This window comes from Echinops telfairi, unplaced genomic scaffold (genome assembly GCF_000313985.2).
Source record: "Echinops telfairi isolate 266 unplaced genomic scaffold, ASM31398v2 ScPeMD7_23;HRSCAF=83, whole genome shotgun sequence".
NCBI classification, from domain to species: domain Eukaryota; kingdom Metazoa; phylum Chordata; class Mammalia; order Afrosoricida; family Tenrecidae; genus Echinops; species Echinops telfairi.
Genome location: NW_022103920.1, coordinates 25,171,987 through 25,198,620, shown reverse-complemented (window position 1 = coordinate 25,198,620; position 26,634 = coordinate 25,171,987). Strand labels below are relative to the sequence as shown.

General features: G+C 39.2%; 1 protein-coding gene and 1 non-coding gene across 2 annotated transcripts in view; one reads left to right on the top strand and one right to left on the bottom strand.

Moving 5' to 3' along the window:
- KCND2 (potassium voltage-gated channel subfamily D member 2) overlaps nucleotides 1-26,634 on the top strand; it is a 576,581-nt gene that overhangs the window by 126,599 nt on the left and 423,348 nt on the right. The window lies entirely within an intron of this gene.
- On the bottom strand, nucleotides 17,544-17,706 carry LOC115869293. The gene has a single exon (XR_004046110.1). It is a non-coding gene; the product is annotated as a U1 spliceosomal RNA (small nuclear RNA).

The window sequence follows — 26,634 nt, the reverse complement described above, 5'->3', positions numbered from 1 at the left end:
GCTGAGTCCCCAAAATGGAATAGCTGCCACCAACCTTTCAACTACAAGTCTCTGACTTTTTTGGACTGAAGTTAGAATTCTTTGAATTGGACTCTCTGTTTTAAAATTTTATTTCCGTTTTTGCCCTTAGCTTTGTTTCCCCTCAGGGATCCTTTAACTTCACTTGAATATTTTCTGGGAAAAAATACCTTTCAGTGACTTGTCCCTGAGCCCTATCAGAATTTTCACATGAGTTAACAATGCTCCAGGACTTTCTTCCTTCCACATCTAATTCCTTATTCAATTCCAGATGTAGTTTATGTGATTTGGAAAGAGTTGTTTTTGTTTTCTTATCCTTGAGCTCTTGCATTTTCCCATCTTATTTTTACATTCACCGGAGCTGAGACTGGATTTTTGACTAAAGCATTCACTTTCTCCTCATATTGGGCAGAGAGAAGTTAGAATATCTGACCCTTTTTACTGGTAGAATTTGTAGTTAGCGATTACCACCAGAACTGCATCGGATTTTATGGCAAGTGTCCTGCAGGAATGCTGCTGTATGTTAGATATGCAGTTTAGACCTGTCCAGCTCCTCTGTCAGTTGTGCCTCCAAGATATACCTGTGGTCATGAGCGCTGTGGGGAATGAGTTCTCTTTGTAATGTTGAGGAGGTCATATTAGTGATTTGAGTCAATCTCTTTAAAATAGTAAGGAACAGATTACATAAAGGCGGGAAGAAGCACACCTGGGGAGGACAGAGATGTCATACCACGTAAGAGTAGAGTCAATCACTAAGAGCCAAGAACAGAATCTGAAGAGAGAAAAGTTTTCCCACAGAGCTCACAGAGAGAGACAGACAGGCAGTCTTCCCTTAGAGCCAGTGACTTGAATTCAGACATTTAACCTTCGAAATTATGAGGAAATAACTTTGTTTGTTAAATTCATGCACTTGTGGTGTTCTCTTCCAGCCACACTAAATTGCTCAGGTATATACCCAGGCTTTGCCTTTGCCCAAGGCTGTGGGGATTAAATCCCGAATTTTACTCCTGAATAACCTCTGATCCCACAACCTCACACATTAGAAACCAGGAAACCTTTATAAGAAGTAATCCATATATAAATATGAACATCTCCTAATTTTCCCCTTAGAGTTGACTCAGCATTGAAGTGCTTTTCATTTTTTAGACTACTAATGAATTTAATTATGTTTTTCTGGAAGATCTGTGCTATTGTAAGGAGAGATCGCCCATACTTTTAGAAAGCAGGCAAGCTCTTTCCAAACAGGAAAGCATGTATCTGTGAATATAAACACATACAGATGTAAGCCCTCTCATGCCGTCATCATTTGGACATTTATGTGGACCCGTGGAGATCGATGGATACTTTAGGTATTATATTTAGACCACATTAGAATATCTGCATATTAGAAAGCTGCTGGGATTGGCTTTTCTCTGAAACATTTCCTGTTGGGTATGAATACCATGCTCACTGAGATCAGGAAAGTACCCCTGAACACTGACTCACACATCTTCCTACCTAGGTCTGCAGTGTCCTGAAAGTCAAACATCTGTCAACACTGCTCTCTCCATTGTGCCTTTCTCTCCGATCTTTGAAATACTCTGAAAATTAAACATAGGCAGTTAATTTCTTTATTTTCTTATAATTAAGAAACAGCTGAAATATTTGACCCTACTGTGTTCCAAAACAAGCTGATGTGATAATTAGTATAATGTTGTAGACAGTGAGATTGAATACATTTCAGAAGATTGTCTCAAATTCCCACTTTCTGAGAGATTTACTCTTTCTTTCTACTCCAAAGATCTGCTTCTCTATTTGAAGCTGGAGTAACCAAGACCCAATTCACTGCCGTCCAGTGGAAGCCGGCTCTGGAACCTGGAATAGCATGACATATTTTGATTTAAATATAAAGTTTGTCTGTGTTCTGGAGGATGATTATGTAATCTTTCAATCCTAGTCACTACTACAGTGTACCATATCTGCCAGAGTAGGTCTTTAGGTAACAGATACATAAACAAAAATATAAAGGAAACAAAAGGCATGTCTTTATGACCAGATTATAAAACATAATATATGTTAGAAGGACGATTTATGATTCTTCTTAACTGGCATAAACTTTTTAGGAGGGAAAAAACTTAAGATGTGAGTTAGGGTTTGGTTCATTTATTGTAATTTCTATGGCTTTATTAGATTCTGAGGTTAATTTCAGGTTCCTCCAAACAAGTCTCTTTTTCTGTCTAGGTTCAGTTTTCTTTTCCAAATTACCACCATGTTAATCTCCTTAAAATATTAAGAGACGTTCTCTACAGAATCCCCACAGCTTTTCACATAAACTTCAGAATCACTACTAGGCAACCAAAATCTTTTTTTTAATCGTCTTATTGGGGGCTCGTACAACTCTTATCACAATCCATACATATATCCATTGTATATCAAGCACATCTGTATATTTGTTGCTCTCATCATTCTCAAAATATTTGCGTTCTACTTGAGCCCTTGGTATCAGTTCCTCATTTTCCCCCTCCCTCCCCGCTCCCCTCTCCATCATGAACCCTTGATAATTTATAGATTATTATTTTGTCATGTCTTACGCTGTCCAATGTCTCCCTTCACCTTTTCTCAACTTGGCCCTGCCTTTTCTTCCAGCCTCTAAGCCTGCAGTATGTGCTCTAAGTGACTTTCCGTTTCTGGAGCATACGCTGACCTCTGGCTCTTCTCTACCTACAACCAATCCAATTGTGGAGCTAATTCTGACTCCCGGCAACTGCACGCATGTCAGACTGGCACAGCACTCCATAGTGCTTTCCCTGGCTCTGATCACTCAGAAATAGATTCCCAAGCCTGTCATGGAAAGTGCCCCTGGCTAGATGTGAACTAAAGGGTTATTAGCTAATAGCGTAACTTTGTGGGCCATCCAGGGACGCCTTCTGTACTTAGATACATTAACTGCCTTTGCCCAAGTATACATACCCCACTTCACGTGGTCTGCTCTATTGGAACCATCGCTGTATAACCACGACTGAAGGATTCCTTGTGGGGGGGGTACAGCAAGCCGTGAGGAGCTCAGCTATTAGCCAAGAGCTCGGTGATGTGATCGCACAGAGGAAGCCTGGCAGACAGACTGATGATCCGGTAGTGAACGCTCAAAACCTTGAAACCCCCCTGGGAGCGGTTTAAGGTGCCCATGAGTCAGACTTGACCTAAAGAAAACTGACAGCAGTATTCCACAATTTAAAGAAATATGTATTTAATTATTTGTCAGGGTTATCCCCACCCCCTAAAACTATCTTTCCAGGCCAAGACAGCCATACTCTGTGTTTACAAAGACCCTGACTATTCCGGAGGAGCTCTGGTCCTTAATCTAAAAGCCAGCGGTTTGAACCCACCAGCCACTCTGAAGGAAAAAAGATGTGACAATCTATTTCCATAAAGTATGTCTTGGAAATCCTATGGGACAATCCTATAGGGGTGCTATGTACTGGAATCAACTGAACGGCCAGAGCCTTTTCTGCATTTCTGGAGAAGGAACGTCTCAAATTCTTAGCCTTGACATTCTCCCTCCCTCCAGCATCTGAGCTTCGCTCAAAGAAAACCCCGTTTCTTTCCCAGCAGTTAGTATTGGGCCGGAAGTATATTAAATGGTCAATGCATGACTCTTTCTTGGTTGGTTTGTTTTTCATTATTTTGTTTATTTTCTTGTGGCTTAATGAATATCTTCACAAATACTAAAGTCAAATTTTAAAAGTCTCTTGGGCTGTGGAAGTGATTTGTGTAGCATTTGTCAGTTTCTATTTGAATATGTATTTTTGCATAAATAGTTAAAACAGCTCCCATTTTTGCTACAAAAATACCATTTTATTTCATAGTTATTAATTCGGGACTGGTGTCCATAATACAAAAAATTCACAGAAGGCATTTTGAAACGGAGACTCCTTTCAGTCTTCTGTATGTAAATGCCAGGTGGCATAATGTTTATCACCTACCATACGACTTCTTTTTACATCAGAGAATCATCGTTCAGTCCTGTTCCTTGTCAGTGTAAATGTACCATAACAGTGGAAAATATGCCTTTGCAATATGCTACATGAGTTTATCTCAAGGCTGGATCACTCAACTGTCAGAAATCCTAAATTTATCAGGGACTGCATTATTTTTACGTAGATAAAAAGATATGACTCTCCATTCTATTACATAAATCATCATCATAGTTTTACACTTAAAACTAATGAACCGTTTTCTGGCAGTTGAAAGGCCGGTTAACGTAGCATTTTCCTGACGAAGCTCAAGTTTATAAGTGAATTCGATCTGTTTGTGTGGGTGTTGTAATTATCAGGAAATTATTCCTCAGCATTATAAAATAACCTTTTTCTGTCCCCAATTAAGGTCAGTATGACCTAATATAAGAAACAAATCATTTTCATTTAATCAAAATAGGATATGCAGGATTTTAGGGAAAAGCAATCTGATAAGGAAAATTATGTGTCATCGCAAACATTTCTATTGAAATATGAGCTGCATCTTTGGGTAAAAACAGAGTTTACTTTCAATCACTTTACCACTACCAAGCACAGACATTGCAATACTCCACCCCTGCAATGTGTCTATGAGAGCTGCATTTGCAGTCCATGCCCCAGTTTTGTTTCTGGGAAAAGACACTATTAAGGAAGGCTATCAAACAAAATCCCCAGTAGCATCATATGCATCCTCTGCCCTCTCTCTTAAAATCCATCGAATTTTAGAAGGATCTCAGATATGATCATATCTGGGTGCGATTGGGTGGAGGAGTTGGTTGTACTTAGCATCATGAGCCAAGAACCCAATTCCAAACAGGCAGTCTTCATAAGAATCTGTCAGCAACTTTTGAGGCGCTCATACCAGGTGTCCTTTGCATTATTAAGACAGCGAGTGATTATAAACCCTCTAATGTGTTGTTACTCACATTTAATATCCCCTACCGTATTTTCTGAAAAAGACTTTCACAGTCTTAAGATTTTATCTCTACTATATTTGCATTCTTGGTGTCACGGTGAGGTAAGCATTGGACTGCTAAGTCCAAGATCACTGGTTCAAGCTCACCACTCACTACTAAGGAGAAAAATGAGGCTGTCCGCTACCTTCAAGGTTTACAAAGCTTTAGAAACCCTAGCTTTGAGACAGAATCCACTGGTTGGCATGCGTGGTGGTGGTGGTGGTGGTGGTGGCAGCAGCACATTTGCATTCAGTTTGAGTCCCTAGACTTGAACTTGCCCTCTCTTGAAATATTGAGCTCAATAAGTAGCTCTATCGTACTCACCAAGTATATATCTGGTTTTACACATCTTGTGCTGATTCCTGTTATTTCAATATATTTCCCCCTACTTTTAAAATATCATGAAAAATAGGTGTGGTCAGTTTCATATCAACCAGATTCTCAAATTCCAGCATTAAAACATCACCCAGATTGAGTAGATTTCCTATTGCCACATGGTTATTTTCCGTTTGAGGAGAATCATGATACTAAAATTTTTGTTTTGCTTAGTTGTTTCAATATTGTATAGGCAGAATTTGCATCTCAGATATTTTGATATTACATATGAGGTGAGGTCTCTGTGGTGAATATCTTATGTACAGTGTCTTATTTTAGACTCAAGTTGAAGTTAGAATGTTTTCAAATTGAAATTTGATAACGTGCCTAGTGTTGGATGTGGTATGAAGAGAGTGCTCAAATTGTAGTCGGAAAATTCGGATTCAAATTTGACCCAGTCATCTAGCAGCGGTGGACATGATTTTGAACAGGTCACTTACCAACTTTGCGTTCATCTGTCCTCCTAAACCTGGAGTTACAGTGCCGGTTCAACATGCCATGGATGGAATTAGAGATCATATGATGAAGGAAGTTGTTCAAACCCCAAAGGACAAATATTGCACGAGACCACAGTTATAAAAATAATTAGGATAGAAATTACCATACCAACCCCCCCCCCAAGATTTTAATGGTTACCAGGCAAGAAGGAAAAGGGGAGTCAGGGCAGTGGTAAGGTAGAGGGAAGACATGCTACATTGGTGAAGGAGAGATAATACCTCGCAGAAGGGAGATGCGAAGGAAATGGGTGAGTGGCGGGGCCAGCAATTGGGAGAGTTGGTAAGTTGTTAAAGAGCTAGTGCATTTGTTCTGTGCCTTTCTTTCAAATGAAAGTATGGGTGGAACCTACCCCGTGGCATCCTGTTTCCTTGACTTTACATATGCTGTCCCTTCCGTATGGGATGCTCCTCCTTAATCCATCTACCTAGGGAACCTCTGCATCCTTTACATCTTCCCTCTGAAGCTTTGCCTCAGCAAAGCCTTCCATGACCCAATACCAGTGTAGATGGTCCGCTTCCTACGCTCACAGTGCCTATGCAATGCTGTCCTCATTAAAGCTATCGAGTATTGGCTGATGACGTTTCTGGGTATCCTTGTTCCAAAGAGACAATATTATTTTAGCAAAAAAGAAAATGATGTATAGGAGACACTGCATAATTACTTCCTGAATGAATGAATGGTGACATTGAAAAACACCTACGTTTCACTTACTAGGCAGACAAAAATGTTCCTCATCCCCTCCCCCTTTCCAGTCATATATATGTAACTATGTATATATTACTATTAGAACTCATTTTAAAAGACGTCTGTTTGTAACACTTCATAGGTGTTGTTGCCCTTGTTCGGTACTCGAGTGGACTGTCCACTGTTAATGACCCCAGGTGACGGGACTCTTCCCCAGTGCATTTCTAGTCCCTGCTCCTTTTGAGACCAGATTGCCCATCGTCTTCCCGCGGAACTCCTGGGCAGGACTGACAGGCTTTCTGAATGTACCCGAGTCTTCGCTGATGGCCCACTAAGGATGCTGGTTAATGTTTATAAAGATAAAAGGAAATTTTTTTTCCCAAAGTGACAGAAATATATTTGAACAAACACCATATTATTTTCTTTCCATAGTACCTATTTTGACAATGAAATTGCAAAAAAAAAGAAAAGCTTTAACTCAAGAATCGTGAAATTAGTTTGCATTCTGCCCAACTAGTTTCATAGCTAAAACTCATGCCAAATCAATCTGGAGTCCCCACCCCCAGCCTCATGCCCTCCAGTGACCTACCTTGTAGAATCAGGACTACACCAGAGAATTCTTTTAGCAGCAGTGGTATATTTTCCCCCCCTCAAAACCCACCCTACATAGGATTCTAAGTGCATATGTAAGGCAATAATTAAGGAAAAGCATTTTGTTATCTCTACAAAATATTTGACAGACTAGATATCATCACGAGAAAAAACACAAGCAAAGCAGGTTCCCAGATATTTGATTATAGAATTACCAAACCCTATAAATCTTCATGGGGTAATTTTTGCTTTCAACATAACTTTAAAAAGTCAGGAATAAGTCATTGCTCAAAAATGCCAACATTTGAAAATGTGCTCCCCAAATACAGATAGTTCCTTGGATCACTTGCTATTTGGCTTAAAACTCTTAATTTTTCTTGTCCTTTTTTTTAATACAGAATATCATACACTGGAACTGTCCAAGGAGCTGAGAGATGGTGATAAAATCTTAGTTGTAATATTACTTTTCTCAGTAGCAATGGCTCATGTCTTTTACTTCAATCTCTGCTGGAAATTTATATGCATGTTTAAGAGAAGAACTCATTTGTAACTGAAAATACAATAAAGCTGAAATAAGTAGCCAGAAAAATTTAATAGTTATTTAAAGACAGGCAGAGCTCTCCCCATGCAAATTTTTGATATACAAAATGTTTAATATGCTTTTTCCTCAAGGTTAACCCTTTATTTGAAATGGAATAAAATTATAAACATCACCTAGAGATGTAAGACAGTATTTTCTATGCACCATGGAATCCCAGACCGTGTAATGTAGTTCCAATGGAATTGGAAATGCCACTGATAATGTTTTAGTTCTTGGCATGTCACCGTGAAAGAAACCCTACATCAATATGTAATAACCTATGTCAGGGAAATAGTAACAACAGCTGAATTATTATGATTTCCATTAATTTATTGGTGTAATGGTGGCATAGAAAAAATAGTATGGCATGCATTTAGGACAAAATTGATCAATATAAGTTTGAATTTCATAACTTCCTTGCCACTTGACTGCCCAACTTTTAAAAAATGATACATTAAATGTTGTTTTGCGTGTGTGTTTTTTCCACAAAGTAAAATATACCCAAGAATTTGGGGATGGTTACGAGACAATTTCAATTTCCCTTTCTTAAAGCAGTGTTTAAAATATCCTGTTCCAGTCCATTTCTGGATAGCTGCCTGTATTTTAACAACTATTTAAAAAGAATAAAATCTCTTCATCAAGAAGAAAGAAGAGTGATTAAAAACTGAAACCATATAGAAACAATGAGTACCATGGACAAATGGACCAAGCAAACATCCGTCTCCATCTAAGACCAGAAAAATGAGATCGTGCAGAGCTACTATTACAAATTTCTCGAAAAACATTACATTAGATAGAGTGGGAGAAAGATTTGGAAGAAAACTCAAAATCATAAAGCAGATCAGATGTATTGGTTCAATTAAAATGGGGAACTCCTCATGACGTTTGACTTTAAAGCATAGCATGTCATTAATTTTTCCGGTGCCAACGTTACACCAATAATACAATGGCAATCATAATAATTCAGGGATGTTACTATTCTCCTGACTCAGATAATGTCATGTGGATGAGGGGCTTCTTCCATGGCAGCAAGACCATAAGCCAGTCTTTAAAATCACAAGGACAGTCGTTTCCCAAAGCCAGGAAAGAAGGGGGGAGTACAGGCAGGAAACACGGGGAGGACGTGGGATCAGCAACAGTACACGAAAGAGACTGAAGGGGATGAGCTGAAACCAAATGTGTATTAATGGTTGAATGTGAAACTGATGAGCTGCTCTGTAAACATTCACCTAAGTTACAATAAAAAGTTAAATAAAATCAGAAATAAAGTCTCATTAAAATGAGTGAATATAAAACATAGTGCCATTAAAACACAGTGAATATATCTCATCCAAGAATGAAAAATAGTAAAAAGTCTGCCCCAATCCTGTGCCACAGACAATGGTAGGTCTTTCTCTTTCTGCCTCTGCTGCAAGAAAACTGTACGGCGTAGGTTGCAATAGTGGCAGCTCAGAGTCAAGCGCAGTAGGCTTGGGTCTCTGAGCCACCATGTGTTCAAACTGTTCTCAAGTGTTACAGGTGCAAAACCTACCTAGGTTGAAAGGTCAGTTTCTCCACGGTAAGAAACTGAGTTGGGGTTTTGTTTACGACTGTTTTCTTATCCCATCCTGATTTATGTCTTCTGTCTGAAGGAATTATGATGTTTCAAAATGTTACAATCAGTAAATAGATCTTGTAATTGCTCTTGGTTTCCATCAAGTTGATTCCATCTCCCGGGGATGCCTTGTGTGCAGAGTAGAATTCTTCCAGAGGGATTTTAAGGCTGGGAGCTTTTCAAGCTCAGGGGCAGGGTTGTCTGTCTGCAGCGGTTTGGATCACCAACCTTTCAGCTCCTAGTCAAGTGCTTCATGAGTTGCAAAATATACCTAACACAGAAAGTATGAATTTATAGGAAATAAAAACTTATGGGGATCACCATGATACTCAAAATATCTCTGCCATAGAGGAGTCTATTTCATATGGGCTTATTAAGAATTCTTTCCAGTATTGCATTTGCCCAGGCATCATTAATAATGCTACAAACAGAGTCAATGAGGACCACCTTTCTAGGACTACCTTTGAATTGTAGAAAGTCTGTCTCTGCCCAGTCATCCATGCTCGTCCTCTTTCCATTTGTAAAGCATGGGTTTGCTCTGAAGTGAGTATGGTCCTCAGGTCAAGGAGAATGTGGATGATGAATTGGAGTCCGACAGCTCAGGACGCGCCGTGCCTTCTGATACAGCACAAATTCCCCCGTAATATGATTTTAGAAAATGGGAAAAAAGGTAAAAGCAAAGACAATGAATAAAAATGGAAGGTGTCAAGAAATGGATTTTCAAATCTAACTCATTAAATGGGAAATATTTCAATATTACTTTGTTTTATAGACTTGCAATGATCAACTTTAAGAGCAATAAGCTTAATAAACCTATGACTGTAATTATATATAAATATTTTGTAAAGGAAACAATTGTTTAATCAATGTTGACAATATCAGGTATGAATTGTGGTCCTAAAACATAGATAATATAAATAGAACTCTGAAAAAGAGAGATATTAATTTCTTTTCCCAAATACAAAGTGAGATAGTAGAGAAATTTATACATTTACCCTGTATAAATGACCAAAACTCCACACTCCAAACTAAACTCCCTGCCACAGACTCGATGCTGACTCTTAGCTACCCCTGTGGGTTTCTGAGACTGTAGCTGTTTATGGGAGTAGAGAGCCCAGTCGTTCTCCCAGGGAGCTGCTGGTGGTTTCCAATGGCTCACATCCAGATCGCAGCCCAACACAGAACCACTATGCCACCAGGGCTCCATATACAGACTTTAAATCTGCATACTCATATGAAGTAAAACAATGGATTTAGGTATTTTCATCTCAAGAGAATTGGTAACTAACCAGCAATAGTAAACTAATTAAATAAATTATTGTAAAATCTAGCACTGGTATTGTATGGCTTAAGAACATCGAAGATGTATTTCACGGATGTGCAAAAGATTATAAGTAAATTTTTATATAATATATTATTAAATAGCAAGAGCAGGTAATAAAATAATACCTGTGATACAATTGTTATTTTTTTATAATTGTTATTTTAGAACTACATGATTTTCGACATGTGACAGAATAGGTGGCAGGACTGAATTTTAGTATGCTGTTGAATATACAAAATAATAGAAGCAAATTTGACCCTCTATTTGACATTTTACACACACACAGAAGTATATTTATTCCTGTACACTTTAACTCAGAAGACAAAACACACGATGTAAGACTCGGTTAAAGGAATATTCTCTGGCAGTATTAAGTAAAATTCATTTATCAAACAGGAAGAGTACACAGACAGACACAGTTGAATTGGTGAATGTTTCCTTGTGTATATTCTCAACAATCACCAAATAAATTAAAATATTCAAAGAAGGCAAATGCACTTTACCCCTGCTATTATTCTCCTAATCACCTTGGTGCTTTGCTTGTTTTCTGTAAGATAAAGTCAGAGGACCCTTAATTGCATTATCTGTAATGGAGAAGACAGACCATCGTTAATTTACACGTGGTGAATGTAACACCACCTACTGCCATTGAGCAGACTCTGGTGTATGTTGTGTTATTAGATACCATTTAGTCAGTTCCCTGTATGTACAATACTCACAATTGTTCTTATGTTTGAACCCATTGTTGCAGCCACTGTGTCAACCCATCTTCTTGAAAGGTGTTGTCTTTTCCCACGTCCCTCTACTCTACCAAGCATGACATCCTTTTCCAGGGACTGGCCTCTCTCCTGCTAACGTTTCCAAAGAACATGAGACAAAGTCTCACTATCCTTGCTTCTAAGGAGCATTCTGGTTGAACTTCTTCCCAAATAGATCTGTTGGTCTTATCATGCAAACACAGCCATGATCCTTTAGTCGTCTTTGCTAGCACCATAATTCAAGTGCATCAATTTTTCTTTAGTCTTCTTTATTCAATGTCCAACTTTCACATGCATATGTGGCAATTAAAAAATGCCATGACTTGAGTCAGGCACACCTTAGGCCTCAAAGGAACATCTTTGCTTTCCAATACTCTAAAGAGCTCTTGTGCAGCAGATTTACCTAATGAAATGTGTCTTTTGATCTCTCTTTTTTTAAATCATTTTATTAGGGGCTCATACAACTCCTTTCACAACCCATACATACATCAATTGTGTAAAGCACCTTTGTAGATTCATTGCCCACATCATTCTCAAAACATTTGCTCTCGGCTTAAGCCCCTGGCATCAGCTCCTCACTTTTTCACCTCCCTCCCCACTCCCCCACTCCCTCATGCACCCTTGATAATTTATAAATCATTATTTTGTCATATCTTTCCCTGTCCGACATCTCCCTTCACCCACTTTTCTGTTGTCCGTCCCCCAGGGAGGAGGTCCACATGTTGATCCTTGTAATTGGTTCCCCCTTTCCAACCCACTCTCCGTCCACCCTCCCAGTATCGCCACTCATACCACTGGTCCTGAAGGAATCATCCACCCTGCATTCCCTGTGTTTCCAGGCTGCTTCCATGAACACTGATTGTGGATCCAAGTTCAGCTACCTAGTCATTTATTCTGGGAAATTGCTTGTTTCATACATCAATTGGTACCAAGGTTTTTGTCAAAATGCGGCTTTGCTTATGACTTTAAAAATATCTTCAAATGGTGGGAAACCTTAATGGATTACTGCATATTCTCAAGTTACAGTTTGATATTGTGCGTACACCACAGTCTCACCAACCCCATTACTGCTGGTCAATTCCAAATCCTCCTGACTGTAGGACAGGTGCAACCCCCACAAGGTTTCTCAAGATGTAAATAGTCACCGAAGCTTACTGCCACCACTTTCTCCTGCAGAGCAGCTCCTGAGCTCGAACTGTGACCTTGCACTTAGTAGCAGAGGGTTTTAACTACTGTGTCATTAAAGGTCCTTGCATGGTACATAATGCAAATATTTGGAATTTCAACTACTTATTCTAATATTTAATTTCATATTCAATGTAACTCAATGTATGTCAATGTGGATGAGTCAAATAGTTTCAGATTCATTTCACTTTCAAGGCAGAAACATAAATATTGGCAGAAGTATTGAGCAAGAAAATGTTCCCTCGTGCATCATAATTAGTGCACGTTTATACTCTCCAGCTTGGTAAAATGTTTTGCCTGGGGCTGCTTTTTTGTGAACACTTGAAATTTCCAACAATGCAAATTTCAAGAGATTAGACATATATTTGGTGAATCTGTGTAGATTTCACAAATTTAGTGGCTGAACAAAGTCAGGTTAAGAGGTGCTTGTACACAGTCAGCTTCAGCCACACTCTGACAATTACTTATTTAATTTGATCCATGTAAACAGCCAACTTGGTCAATGTTAAGCCCCATATTCACCCTGACCTTAATGGGCATCTAGTTTTGGTCAAATTAATCATAAGGTCAATTGGTTTTCCCCTAATAGTTGCAGGCAGTATTCAGAGACTCGGAAGAGCCTCACAAAATCAACTGTTGTCCCTCAGCTAACAATTCTCTGATTTATACTCTCAGGGTCAAAAGCGTCTTTTATGCTAATTGTCAATGGCACCCAGGATAGTCGGGAAAAGCTCCAAATGATGCATTCCCGTGGCCTGGGTAGAATAGTTACCGTTTAACATTAACAATAATGTGTTATGCTTTTTTTTTCCAATAGAACATTTGCTAACAGATTAAATTTGTATTTTTCACCCGGTTTGCATTTATCACTGAGTGGATTGATTATTTGTGAGTTCCTATTAAAATCAGGAAGCAGTGTGACTTACAGGCGATTCAGTTAATTAGCAGGGCAATGTTCTTTTTTCCCAAATTTAATTGAACTCTGTGTGTGTGTGTGTGTGTGTGTGAATATACTACGCTAAATGTGAATTGCTTGTGTGTGTGTATGTGAATAGACTGCTCTACATGTGAGCTATTTGTGTGTGTATGAGTGTGTGTGTGTGTGTGTGTGTGAATAGACTGCTCTACATGTGAGCTATTTGTGTGTGTATGAGTGTGTGTGTGTGTGTGTGAATAGACTGCTCTACATGTGAGCTATTTGTGTGTGTGTGAATAGACTGCTCTACATGTGAGCTGTTTGTGGTAGGGTAATCCAAGCCTCTAATGCCAGAGTCTTCCAAGTCCTTGCCCTGTACACTGTAGAGCAGCATGATCCTGTTATACAGCAGAGCAGACACCAATGTTCTGTGATCTGTAGTTGTTATTTTACTGAATATCTCAAACCTTCCTAAATGATTTTACTGTCTTATCAGTATTTAGCATGCCCCTCTAGGCTTTGGGAAGTCAAGCTATTCACATTTAGTTATTTTCAATTTTCATTTAAGGAAATCTTGAGTAGTTCCTACATTGCTTATCTGATATTTTGGGTTTGCTTTGGTTTATCTACAGGTTCCCAGGAATGAAGGTCCTAAATAGCTTGGCAAAAGTCTCATCCCCTATAGAACAAATAATGAAGTATTGCCCTAAGCCAGTGGTTCTCAACCTGTGGGTCACGACCCCTTTGGTGGCCAAACAACCCTTGCATAGGGGCCACCCGATTCATAACAATAGCAAATTATAGTTATGAAATAGCGAAAATGATTTTATGGTTGGGGGTCACCACATCATGGCCTGTATTAAACAGTCCCAGCATTAGGAAGGTTGAGAGCCACTGCCTAAGCTCTGCATTTGATTCAAGGACACTAGGACAACCAACAGCAGAGCATCCCTTTGAACAGCTTACGTTAGCCAAATTCAAGATTCATTTTGAATTTGCTCATGAAACTCATTCACCAAATTAGAAAAGCCTATTTTGATAGCCCAGTGGTGAGGTGGGCCGCAATCTGAACGGTCGTCCCGTGGAAGCCCTCAGCAGCTCTGCTGGAGCAAGACTGGACGTTGGGCCCTTAGACACAGTCAGTCTCACCGGTCACGATGAGGCAGCATTGACTCGGCAGCAGTGAATGAGTGACGTTTTCGATAACGTGAAAAACATCAAATAGTGCTAACTACAGGTTCTGATAATTAGGAGAAGATGTTTTTAAGCTACTTCATTTGTCCAGATGTAGTCGGTGCATCTTCCATGTGTCCACTGATCGATGGAAGGTCTTTGGAGCACAGCCACAAAATGGACCGGGAAGGGTTAGAATCTTGAACAATGTGTTTCTCTGTAAATGTGCTTCTGGTAAAGGTATGGATCTTAAAGCACTCAACTTCAGTAGCTAGGGAGCTCTTACAGTTTTCTAAGCTTATCAGTTAAATTTGCCGATTGACATTTAATCATATCTTTACTGATCTACTCATTTGATGATTGAGGTAAAAAAAAATCCAGCAAAAAATCAACAAAATGTATAATCATGTTGTAGCTTTAGTATACCAGCGTTAAATGTGATAACTTATTTATTAATTAAAGTGGCTTAATAATTTGTACTTTACAAGGATTTAAAGCAGTAGTATAGTGTACTCCTCTATCTGTTACTGTTGACTTATTTGTCATTTAATTTGATATAAGTAAACTTTAAAAAAAAACAAGATGATAAGAGAGAATGGAAGAAAAAGGAACAAATTTGATTACTTTTTGAATATGCATTGAGGATGCACTATTACCACCTCCAGTAGTTGAGACAGCTGTACCATTACTAACCGGAGTTTGAACATGTGTTGGTGTTGTTTTTTTTAGACAGGGAACTTATTGAGAGGACAATGGCATGACTTGGAAAATATCTTAAACACGTTTTCCAATAACCGGCAATCCATATAACATTATTATTGACATCGTCACTGTATACTAAGCAGGCAAGGGAAAAGCATGATTAAGCATGTACTTGATGCAGAGAATTTAATAGTTATTTTGGGTAGTCTGTTTTCATTATTGCTCCTGGTTATCCTTTCAAAGCATCTGAATATTTTATCTTCCTGTTCAATCAGCAATCAACCATTTTACCTCCTACCTATATACCTAGCTGGTTTTCAACCAACCTACCTAGGCAGCATATAGGACAGCAAATTTACAAATAAATAACAATGTCCTCCCTTCATTATAAAGGGTGATATGACAGCTCTGTCCTGAGTGTCTCCTGTTCCCGTTTCCCTGTGCTTCCGCTTTAGAACGAGCTTTTATCATCTCTAGTTCTCCTAGTTCTTTGTTTGTTTGTTTAAATAGGCCGACAGAGTGTGTATTACAAAACACAGGAGCAGTCTGCAGATTTGAAACCTACATATTGATTATTTTCCACTTTTTAAAGGGCTCCATGCTTATGAAAGAAAAACAAGGAAACTTTAAATGGCTTCCTAACATCTGATCACCTCAAACGATTTCCATTTTAATAGATATCTTTCCTGTATGCTTTTAAGTACTATATGCTCTTACCAAATTACATGCAAATGAGTCTTCCCTCTTCCCATCCTAGCCCTTCTTTGTAGCTCCTGTGTCTCTTATCTTGCTGCCCCCTTTGGATCACTGGTTTTCCTTTCCATCCACTCTGCTTAATTCAAATGTGAAGTTCAAGTCATTTAAACTCTCAGTCCTAAATTTCCCTAGCTGTTCATTTCACTCCCTTCATCCCCTAGTATCATAAGGATTTCTTCCATTTCTAAACTTGTGTAAAGCATTGGAAATACCCGTGGTTATTTCCCTTGGCCCTGTAGGCACTGATGAGTAAGCACAGGCATGCTAAGCTGGATGTCAGTGGTTCACATTACTAACCATGGCACCAGAGAAAGATGAGGCTGTCCGCGCTGGTAGAGATCTACAGCCTCTGAAGCTCTGTATAGCTGGCATAGACTTGCGAGCAGTCGCTTTGAGATTTTGAGGACAGTAAAAGCTCCTTGGCCACCAATGTTTATAGCACAGTGCTGCAACAGATCAAGCCTTCATTAAAGGGTTGTTGATTGGATAAATGAAAGACCGAATGGATGAACATGGTCTAACTATTTTTATTAATAATTTAGAGTTAGCTGGAAGTTCTCAAATAATATTTTATGCTTCATAGTGTGTACTTGGTCAGGACAAAAAAAACCCCCTAATTTTCAATCTACATTGTATTGGAAGATACCAACGTTGGTGGTATATTATCCTTGTGTATGTTGTGAGATAGTTCATGTAGGCTTGACGTGAACTCTTCCTCTAAAAATGCTTCTCAGATTTGCCTGCTAAAGCCACTGAGTCCCTAATTTTTTGGCACTGGGAGATTTTTTTATACTAGATCTATTCTTCTTATGTTATGGGCTTGTTGGTATTGTCTACACCTGTTAATTTAGGCAGGTAATTCACTTCTAGAAATGTATCCATGTTTTTCTAGGTTTTCAAATTTGTTGGGATAACTCATTTTTTATGCAGAGGAAATTTTGTGCTTATAATTTGATGTTTCTCATACTGTAAGATCTAATTTTTGTCATGAATTTACTTCATTATCAAACTCAAACATAGTATATACTGATAATGCCCTGAATTTTAAAATTATGTAGTTTACATTTAGTATAAATTAATATTTAATATTACATTTTTTGAATGTTCATATTCCCCTTTTCTATTTTTTCAGTGTTGTCTCCTTTCAAATGGTTTTTTTAGATGTGATATATATGTTAGGTTTATGTCACTCTAGTGTCTACTCACCATTCTTCACTGAGCAATATGTAGTTGATTAAGGATTTAGATATGCCATTATGCTGTCTGCATACTTCTGCTGTATTAATTCCTTACCTACATTAAATTAGTTGTATGGTAAACACAATTTGCACTAACTCAGATAATAAACTAGATAAATATGAACAGTTCAAAAATAGAATTTCTCATTATAAGGGAATTCAAGATTTTGAAATAGTTTCCTATAAGTTCCTTTTTTTTTTTAAACGGGAGCGTGCAAACACAGTCCCCTACTACCACAAATTATGCAGTTGAGTTTCCCGCATTTGGCAAATTGCAGGGGTCAGCACATCCGCAGTGCAATGGGTGATCCTCGCCCTGGGAATACCACCTTCCTGATCATGGTGTCTCCCCTGCCAGGTCCTTTTTTGCCTATACATGTGTTAAATCAATTTCTATGTGAGTCAGCTGTGTATAGCCATGACCATGTTCTGAATGTACAGTATTAATAGGACAGATAGCAAGTCCTTTAACCATAAATTAATGATAGAAGCTGTAAGGCGAGATAATTAAAATGAGCACTAATATCTTTTATAAAAGCAAAGTAGAAAATCATTAAATACAGAATTGTCCTGGGAATAATATTAAGCTTCCCTTTTCTTCTTTTATTAGTCATTCCTTTAGGAAAATTTTTTATTGAAAACCTGCTTGCGCGCGACACTCTACTCCATGACTAGGTTTCCAAGAGCAAAGCACCATAGACACATCTTTGTATTTATGCAGCATATCTCAGGAAAACCAAAACCCTCACAACCACACTCAGAGGAAACAGCATGGTCCTGGGGAAAAGGTGGAAGGTGTCAACGATTTTGTCTACTTGGATACCTAATCCGTGTTCATGGAAAGAACTGTCACGAGGTCAAAAGACATGTTGCAGTAGGTAAATCTGCTTCACAAGACTTCTTTAGAGTCTTGAAGGGCAAGGATGTTACTTTGAGGACTATGGTGCACCTGGCCCAAGCCACAGTATTCTTCATTGCATCACATGCATGTGAAAGTTGGACATTGAAAAAGGAAGACCGAAGAAGAATTGATGCGTTTGCCGGAGAAGACTATTGAAAGTCCCATGGACTGCTAAATGGGTGAACAGATTTGTATGGGAAGAAGTAAGCTCCTTAGAGGCAAGGAAGGCAAGACATCATCTTACATATTTTGGACATGTTTGTAGGAGATATCATTCCCTGGAGAAGAGCATCATGTTTGCTAAAGAAGAAGGATGGTGACAAAGAGGAAGGCCCTCTGTGACATGGGTTGACACAGTGGCTCCATCAGTGGGTTCAACCATAGGAATAATTGTGAGGATGGTGCCGGACCTGGCACCGTTTCCTTCTGTGGTGCACATGGTCTTTATAGGTCAGACCTGACTCGATGGCACCTAGCAGCATGCCGACTATATTCACATCTAACAGATTCACCTCTGTAGACAAGGGCTGCCCGCAATGTCTCAAGAAAGTGCTCATGAAAGAGGGACCCCATGGGGATGTTAGTGGAGATTTCACAAAAGATAATAACTCAAGAAATATGACTGGGAGTTTATAAAAAAAAATAAGCAAAAGATAAGAAAGTTAAATGCAAAGCATTTGGTAGAGACAATGAGAAGGAAGTCTTTCACACAATCGTGGGAGTAGGCAGAATGTGTTTTGGACCCACCTGGTGCAGAGAGTGTGGGAGAAAGATTGGGCTTTCTACTCCCATCAATAGTTACTGTCTCAGACACCCACAGAGGGTCGCTATGAGTCAGCATTGATTCGATGACAGTGAGTTTGGTGAAGTAGAGTAGCCCAGAGCTGTGAAATTTAGTCATTTAAACTAATGTTAGCTTAAAAGCCAAGCGAAAAATGATTTTTAAATAAGAAAATAACTTTCTGTGGAAAAAAGTACTCTTAAGGTAGCATGGAGAGTAGAGGAAGGTAGAGATTTTAAAAATGTCCCTGAGACCTGTTAGAATAGGTAAAACGAGAAATACAGAGTCTCAATAGTGGTAGATATGGAGCGAAGCCAAATTATGGCGCTCACTAGCTGTGCTGGTTGATTAGACAGGAGATGAGTAAAAGTCTGAGGTTTCACGGAGACCAAAACACAAATAAGGCTTTCCCCAAATTGACTGATTGGGGTCTAATATGAGTCACCCCAACCATCAGGTGGAGGGATCCCCGGTATCTATAATGGTCAGTGAATGCCCTGGATGTACAAAACTTAATGTGGAGACACAACAATACATAGTATTCATCAGGTGCATGTCTGTTCCATGAGAAAATTTAAAATGAGGACCAGTAAGTAGACCTTTCTAGAGAGATACTCAAAAGTTTCCATGATAGTCTTTGGGTTCTTACAGTACTTTGCTAAGTAGCTAAAGAACTACGTACCACCCTAAGCAGCCTTTTACTTCCACAAGCTCTGCATGTTTGGAAGTTCATTCTACAGGGCAGACTAGCAGGGTAGTGCAGCACAAACTAAGTGTGGGTTGTTTTTTGTTGTTGTTGTTTATTTTTTAATCAATGAGATCCAACTTGGAATCTTGGCTCTACAGAAATGTTATTTTACCTTGGGATAATTGCTTAACCTCTCTGAAATGTAGTTTCTCCACCTATATAACAGGGCTAGTGTTATCTATCTCAAGCGTGGAATTGTTAATTGAGAATTTATTAGCTCAGCACCCAGTTTGCTAATCAAAAGCTCTCACTAGTAGCGGAAATTATAGAAATGGTTGTTATTACTATTATTGGTAGCCTTTACTGTTATTACTATAAATGGTAGCCTTTATTAAGAATAAATGCTTTATAACCTGTCTTAGTTCTGCTCCATCCATGCCTTTACTTGTCCCTCCAAATACATTCAATTTCATCCTCATTTGAGCTCCTTGCCTGCCTTCCCTCTTAATACCTTTCTTTAACTGAAATTATAATGTATATATCTTTGCTTCATACATTCTATTTGATAAGGCCTTTATCCACTGTTGTGGTCTCTCGGTCTTGGTTATCATACACAGTACATAGTATAAGCACGTTATGGTTTTAAAATTAGTAACATAAACAACAGATTTAGTTTAGTGGTAACTAACATAGGATTAATCATACCAAATTGCATAGACTACTAACTTGTCTCCTAACTACTAACTGTGGCCTCAGAGGCAATGGTTTACAGTGTCTCAGTGGTGCATACTGTGTAATAGAGAAAAACAAATAACGTTTGCATGAAAAATCAGAGATTTGTTGCATTTGTGAAAACTTAGGTTTTACTTTCAATCACGTTCAATAACTAATAGATAAATTATCTCTTAGGTAATTTGATAAAGAAGCTTAAGGACCTCATGTAGTATTGTAATTGTATGGAAACATCTGATATTTGCAAAACTCCTGCAACTCACCCATTCAAAAATTAGCTATAATTAATATGTAGATGATTCAAAGATGTTTTGAAAAATGTCACTTTTTGCAGTGATTTATTTTGTATATATTTTAGAAATACATAATGGATCTATAGTTAGTTATCAATTAAAATATTAATAAGGCTGTTTCTACCAAATGCCAAAGCTCAATTTTATTTTTCCTAAACATCTCATCGCACCTCACTGTACAACACCAAAAATAGTGGCCAAAGCATTTGACTCTTTTGCTTTGTGACATTATTATTTTTTAGTTACGTTTGAACACTACAATTCTACATGCCACCAATGATGTCATTTTGAAATGTTTAAATTCAGAAGGGTTGGATAATGATAAAGTACACTTTGGGTTTTTGGAAAAGAGAGCTTTGTGATTTTTTTTTAGCATAAATAGCACACAACATATTCCTAACTTACACTGCAACACTGCAAACACACAGTATCAACGTGCACCGCTGTCCGTGGCCTCCTGGGGTCATCAGGACTGTTGGGGGCAGCCCTTCCTGGAGGTGAGAGGAGCCCATGCTCATTAGTCATAGCGCCGCTCATCCTCAGTTTCCGTCATCCACTAATTTGTCTCTCTTCCCCCCTTGTATGGAATATGATCTTGTAAGCTATCTTCACGCTCCCACAACCTCTCAAGCATTGGACACCTGGAAAAGCACTAAATTATTGTTTATGGGAACAATACCAGAACCAAGGTCACTGTCATCGAGTCAGTGCTGACTCTTAGCGACCTCGTGTGTGGTTTTCTGAGACTGTACCTGCTACAGGAGTAGAAAGCCTGCTCTTGGTCCTGGAGTGGCTGGTGGTTTCAAACTGTTGACTCTGCAGATCATAGTCCCATGTGTAACCACGCCACCACCAGGGTTCCTCTGGGAACAATAGATAAAGGAAAGAATTATTCAATTCATCAAAGTACCACTATGCTTTCCAGGGTCTCTAGGAGACAAAATATATTCCATAAAAGTGAGTTTGGTTTTTGGTTGGATGTTTCCTAGGTGTTAATGTGCCTGAACTTTTACTTGCAGATTTTTCAATGCAAACTCCTGACTCCTGTAGATCATGAGCTCTGTCTCGTGTACTTTGAACACATTGTCAGGAGAGACCAGTCCTTGCGGGAGGACATCAGGCTTGGGAGAGAGTTCACATAGAATAAGACCCTCTATGAGATAGACAGGCACAACAGTGCCACAACAATGGGCTCAAACATAGCGACAACAGTGAAGCAGGCACATGGCCAGGTAGCATTTCCTTTCATTGTTGACAGAGTCACTATGAATCAGAACTAGTTTGATAGAAACTAAGAACAATAAGAGATAAATATTCTAATGCCGTTGGTTATAGAGAACAGGGATTTGCACTTTCACAAGGGCAGCAATGTTTCTGATATAGGAGGAAAATATTGTTCTTTAAAAGCACTGAGCAAGTGCAATGAAGGAGTCTTTGATATTCCAGTAATTTTAGCACAATCACTAGGCAATTGTTCCTTAACCCTGAATGGCAAGGTTCAAAGTGAGTGAGGATCGGACACCTTGTGAGTGAAGGTCTTGCGTGAGGTTTGGGCACACTCGTGGAACCCTGCAGTTGGACGTTCTTCTGTTCTGCGCTTGTTTGAAGCCAGAATGGCTAGAAGGTAAAGCTAAGGACCAACTTGACCATGTCAGCAGACCACGGGATGGCCAAGGGATGCAGATAAACTCTGACATTCAGATGGGCTGCTTTAGGATCACTATCTAATGATTCATCATGATGTGAAATCTAGTCTCAAAATAAAGACATGCAGGCCTCTAGATGCCAGAGAGTAGCCTGAGTGTAGACATGACCTTCCTTGGTTCGCGTTTGAAGTAGCCTTTAGCTTTGGAATGGGTAGGAACTACCAAAGTTCTGCTGATGAGCAGCTTCCCAGCCCTGGGCGTGCTTCTAAGGTGCTGACCATAGTGGGAGGTTAGAGCATCTAAAGCCTTTGTGTTTGTTTCAGATTCACCACAGGACCTTTTAAAAATACTATGCAGATTCTTGGACTGTAAGGCAGACCTAATAAATCATTATCTCCACAGGGTACTGAATGGGAGTCTCTTTATGTTAGCGCTTGAGCAGAGTCACATGATCTATCCGGTGTGAGTCATGGTTTGGGGATGGCTTCATAGATATGTCATTATTGATTTTATAAAGAGGGCTTCTGTTCCCTAGGGTTCAGAGTCCCCAACCTTTAGACACAAGTCTGTCACACATCCTCACCTTGTCTCTTCTTAGTGTCTTCTTCAAAATTCTTTTCTGTGACGTTGATATTTTTTTGACAGTCTAAGCATATAACAGGCACTCATTCGTGGCAGAGAAGCCCCCCAGGAGACTGGCGTGATGCTCTGCTTCTGAAAGGTCACAGCTTTGAACCCCCACCCCGCCAAGCCATTCATTCTGGACACAGGGTTCACCGTGATTCAGCATGTGCTCAACGATGAAAAACAACCATGGCACTCCACCCCTAGCTGAAAGTTCCTCTCTTCCTCTTTCCTTCATTTTTCATTCTGTTGTTTCGCTTTCATTCCCCTCTGTCCACCTTTTGAAGGAGTCCTGGTGGTGGTATGGCGTGACCACAGACTGCTAATCACAAACGTGGCCGTTCAAACTCACCAGGAGCGTCCAGGAAGAAATAGGAGGCTGTTTACTCCTGTAAAGATTTACAGCCTCTGAAAGAACGTCTGTGTGCGCCCCTCTGAGAATGGATTTGACGGCAGGGGGTTTCTTTTCTGATTCTCCCTGTACTGTGTGGGAGGAGCTCTCATGGTGCAAGAGTTCGACTGTGCAGCTGGAAACCCAAAGGGCACCTAACCAACTAGCCGCTCTGCGGGACAAAGATGTGTCCGTCTGATTCCACAAATGATTTACAGACTCGGGACCCTCGGCACAGTTCTAGTCTGTCCTCTGGGATTGCTGAGTCAAAATAGAGTCAATGGCAGTGGTTTTAGTTTGTTGGTTTGGGGTCAGCTTAGAGTCTAAAACACGTTCGAATTACATGTATTTCCGGTCTTCACTGTCAGTCTTTACATAGAGGCAGTCCATCAGCTAAGGTGTGCCTGACTCAAGCCCTGGCATTTTCAGTTGCCTCATCTGCATAAGAAAGCTGGCCCTGAATTAAAGAAGACCAAGGAAGAATCGTGGGGTTGGAGAAGAGATTGAAAGTACCACAGACTGCTAAAAGGACAAACCCGCCTGTCTTAGGATGGCAAGATTTCACCTTCCATGCTTGGGACATGTTATCAGAAGAGCCATGTCCCTGGAGAAGGACATCCTGTTGGTAAAGTGGAGGGGCGGTGCGAAAGAGGAAGGCCCTCAAAGAGATGGGTTGACACTGTGGCTGCCACATGGGTTCAGGCACAGGAACCGCGTGAAGATAGCCCAGGACCAGGCAGCATTTCATTCCCTCTGCTTAGGCTCACTCTGGGTCGGAACCGACTCGACGGCTCCCAACAGCATCAGCTAGCCAATTACCTAAAGGGCTCCATATGTTTACCCAGGTGCACAAGGGTGAAATAAAATAGGTGACCAAATGACTTCAAACATATAGAAGATGGAGTCAGCATGCAGGAGTCTTCAGACACGTTCTATCCTGGCTTGTTGGAACAAGAGTCTACTGCTCGATATTCATTTATAGACCAGTTAGACTCTCCCATTGGCTCAGTACTCACATTTACTCAGCTTCTGTAAATAAAAGTCATCATCAACGCTTTTGAAATCTTCAGATGAAAGGAACAAAATTAAGGAAGCTTCCTGTGTGCAGCCCTTCCCCCCAAAAGCAGGTGCTGAGTAGGACAGACAGAGCAAGGAAGAGGGGCAGAGGCTGGTGAGCACAGAACACCAGTCCAGTCCAGCTTTGGCGAGCCAGACACGTTTGCTTTCTATGCCGTCAGAGTTTTATTTATTTATTTCAAGGTTTTCATTTTTCTCAATGGAACCAGGTGGACTGGACTTTCCCCCTTAAAGTGCAGGAGGTATCCGAGAAGGCTGTATAAACTCGGTTACATTTGGAGGATTAATAACTATCCAGCCGCCCCTTTCTGTGCTCATTGCAAAGCTGCTTGCTATTTTAAGGCTCTTAGTCACATGCTACTTGTACCTGAGAGTTAAATTTTTCATTACCAGCCAAAGATGATTCATTTTGTTGCTTAGTGGAAGAAACCTTGATAACTTCTAGCTTTTTAATTTTTTTGACGTTTGCAGGCACAAAAATGTACCTATAAATGTTCCTTGTTTTATGTACATTAATATTTTCTGTGGTTTGCTCATGTGAGCTACTGTACATATTTTTATATGTAGATTATAGACTTAATGAGCTTGCATGTGTAATCTTCAGATAATCTTAATACAGTGCTTTGTAAAACCACCTTATAATATTAATGCTGAGTGATGGTATCAGTATCCACTATTTTAGGCAAAGTTGTTTAATCAAACCAGCTTTCTAAATTGTTGTATTTGGGAAACTTGGATAGAAATATAGAATGTACCTAATTTAAATAACAACAGACTTTAATTTTTAAAGGTTTGCTTGGGAGATTTGTGATATTTAATCATATTGCTATCACAAGATAATTATCTGATAAAGTCAATATTTAGTTCTGCAGTCTACAACAAACAAAAAATAGTGTTGCCTGCTAAAATCAAGTAGCAGACATTGTGTGGGACACAAGAAAATACTAGACAGGTTTTATCTTTTAGAGTCTCAAAGAGTATTTGGCCAAACCAGTGATGTATACACATATGAAAGAATAAGTGAGATACAGGCATTTCTTTTCAGTAGCAAAAATCTCATCGCACTTAATTTTTATACAGCATAGCTGACAATTATTTATCCCACGTGCCCTCTCTTTTTCTGTAGCTTAACATGGCTAGAATTCACGATACCTCTGGGATCCCAGAGAGGAGGCACTTGCTTGTTTTTGATATTCATTTCCTAAAACATCTTAGATGTTTGAATAACTAAAAGAAAATCATTTGAAATATAATATGTTTAATTATTTCCCAAATAATAAGTGTTGTTATTATTGTCTTCTGTAAGAATTTTATATGAGTTTTGTGACTTCTTGAAAAATATAACTATTGAGTACATTTGTATCCTTCTGCATATTCAGAGGCCTTAGTAAGTACAACAGGATTTGCAAAATTCTCAAGGTGAGCTTTCAGTGAGATTGGACAGGGTGGGGTTATCCTGTGCTTTCTAAGAGGAGTGAAGAAACAATACTCATCTTGTTTTGTTCTTGTTTTACTTTTTTTCCTGAAAAGTAGTCTAGAGCAGTTGTGTGATTTATTTTCTGTGCTCTGTAAAGGTTTCACATTCTCTCAAATTAATAAGTGAATCAAGACTTAAAACACTCTTCTTCTAAGGGGTAATTGCAATCTGTGGAAAACCATCAACTTCACAATTGTTATCAGAAATCTTCATTTGCCAGAGTCTTCGAAATGGAACCTCTGACTCCTGCATCCCCACAGAAGCACCTCCTCCCAGCTCCCTGAGGACAGGGTTTCCATTCTTGGAGGAAGTTTTGGCAAAGAATTTCCTTTTTAGGAGCTAGGATGTGGAGAGGAGTTTTATGATATATCAGAAGATCTTTTTAAGAAATTTGAAATCATTTTCCTAATCTTACAGTCACATGCAATCACTAGCTACGTGACAAAGTGTTCTCACAAGATTCCTTCATCTCTACACTACAATCCTCCTCATCTTGACCACCGTCTAGGAGGTAGACTATATTCAGAAATGCGCCTTTTGCAAGATTCATGGAATTCTTCTGAAACATCAAGATGTTGCCTTCTTCGTTTCAATGTATAATACAATGAGTCCTTTTGAAATATGGAAGCTAGAGTATAAGTCCACTGCAGATTTACAACTGGTGTTTGTTGGTATTGCTGTTGG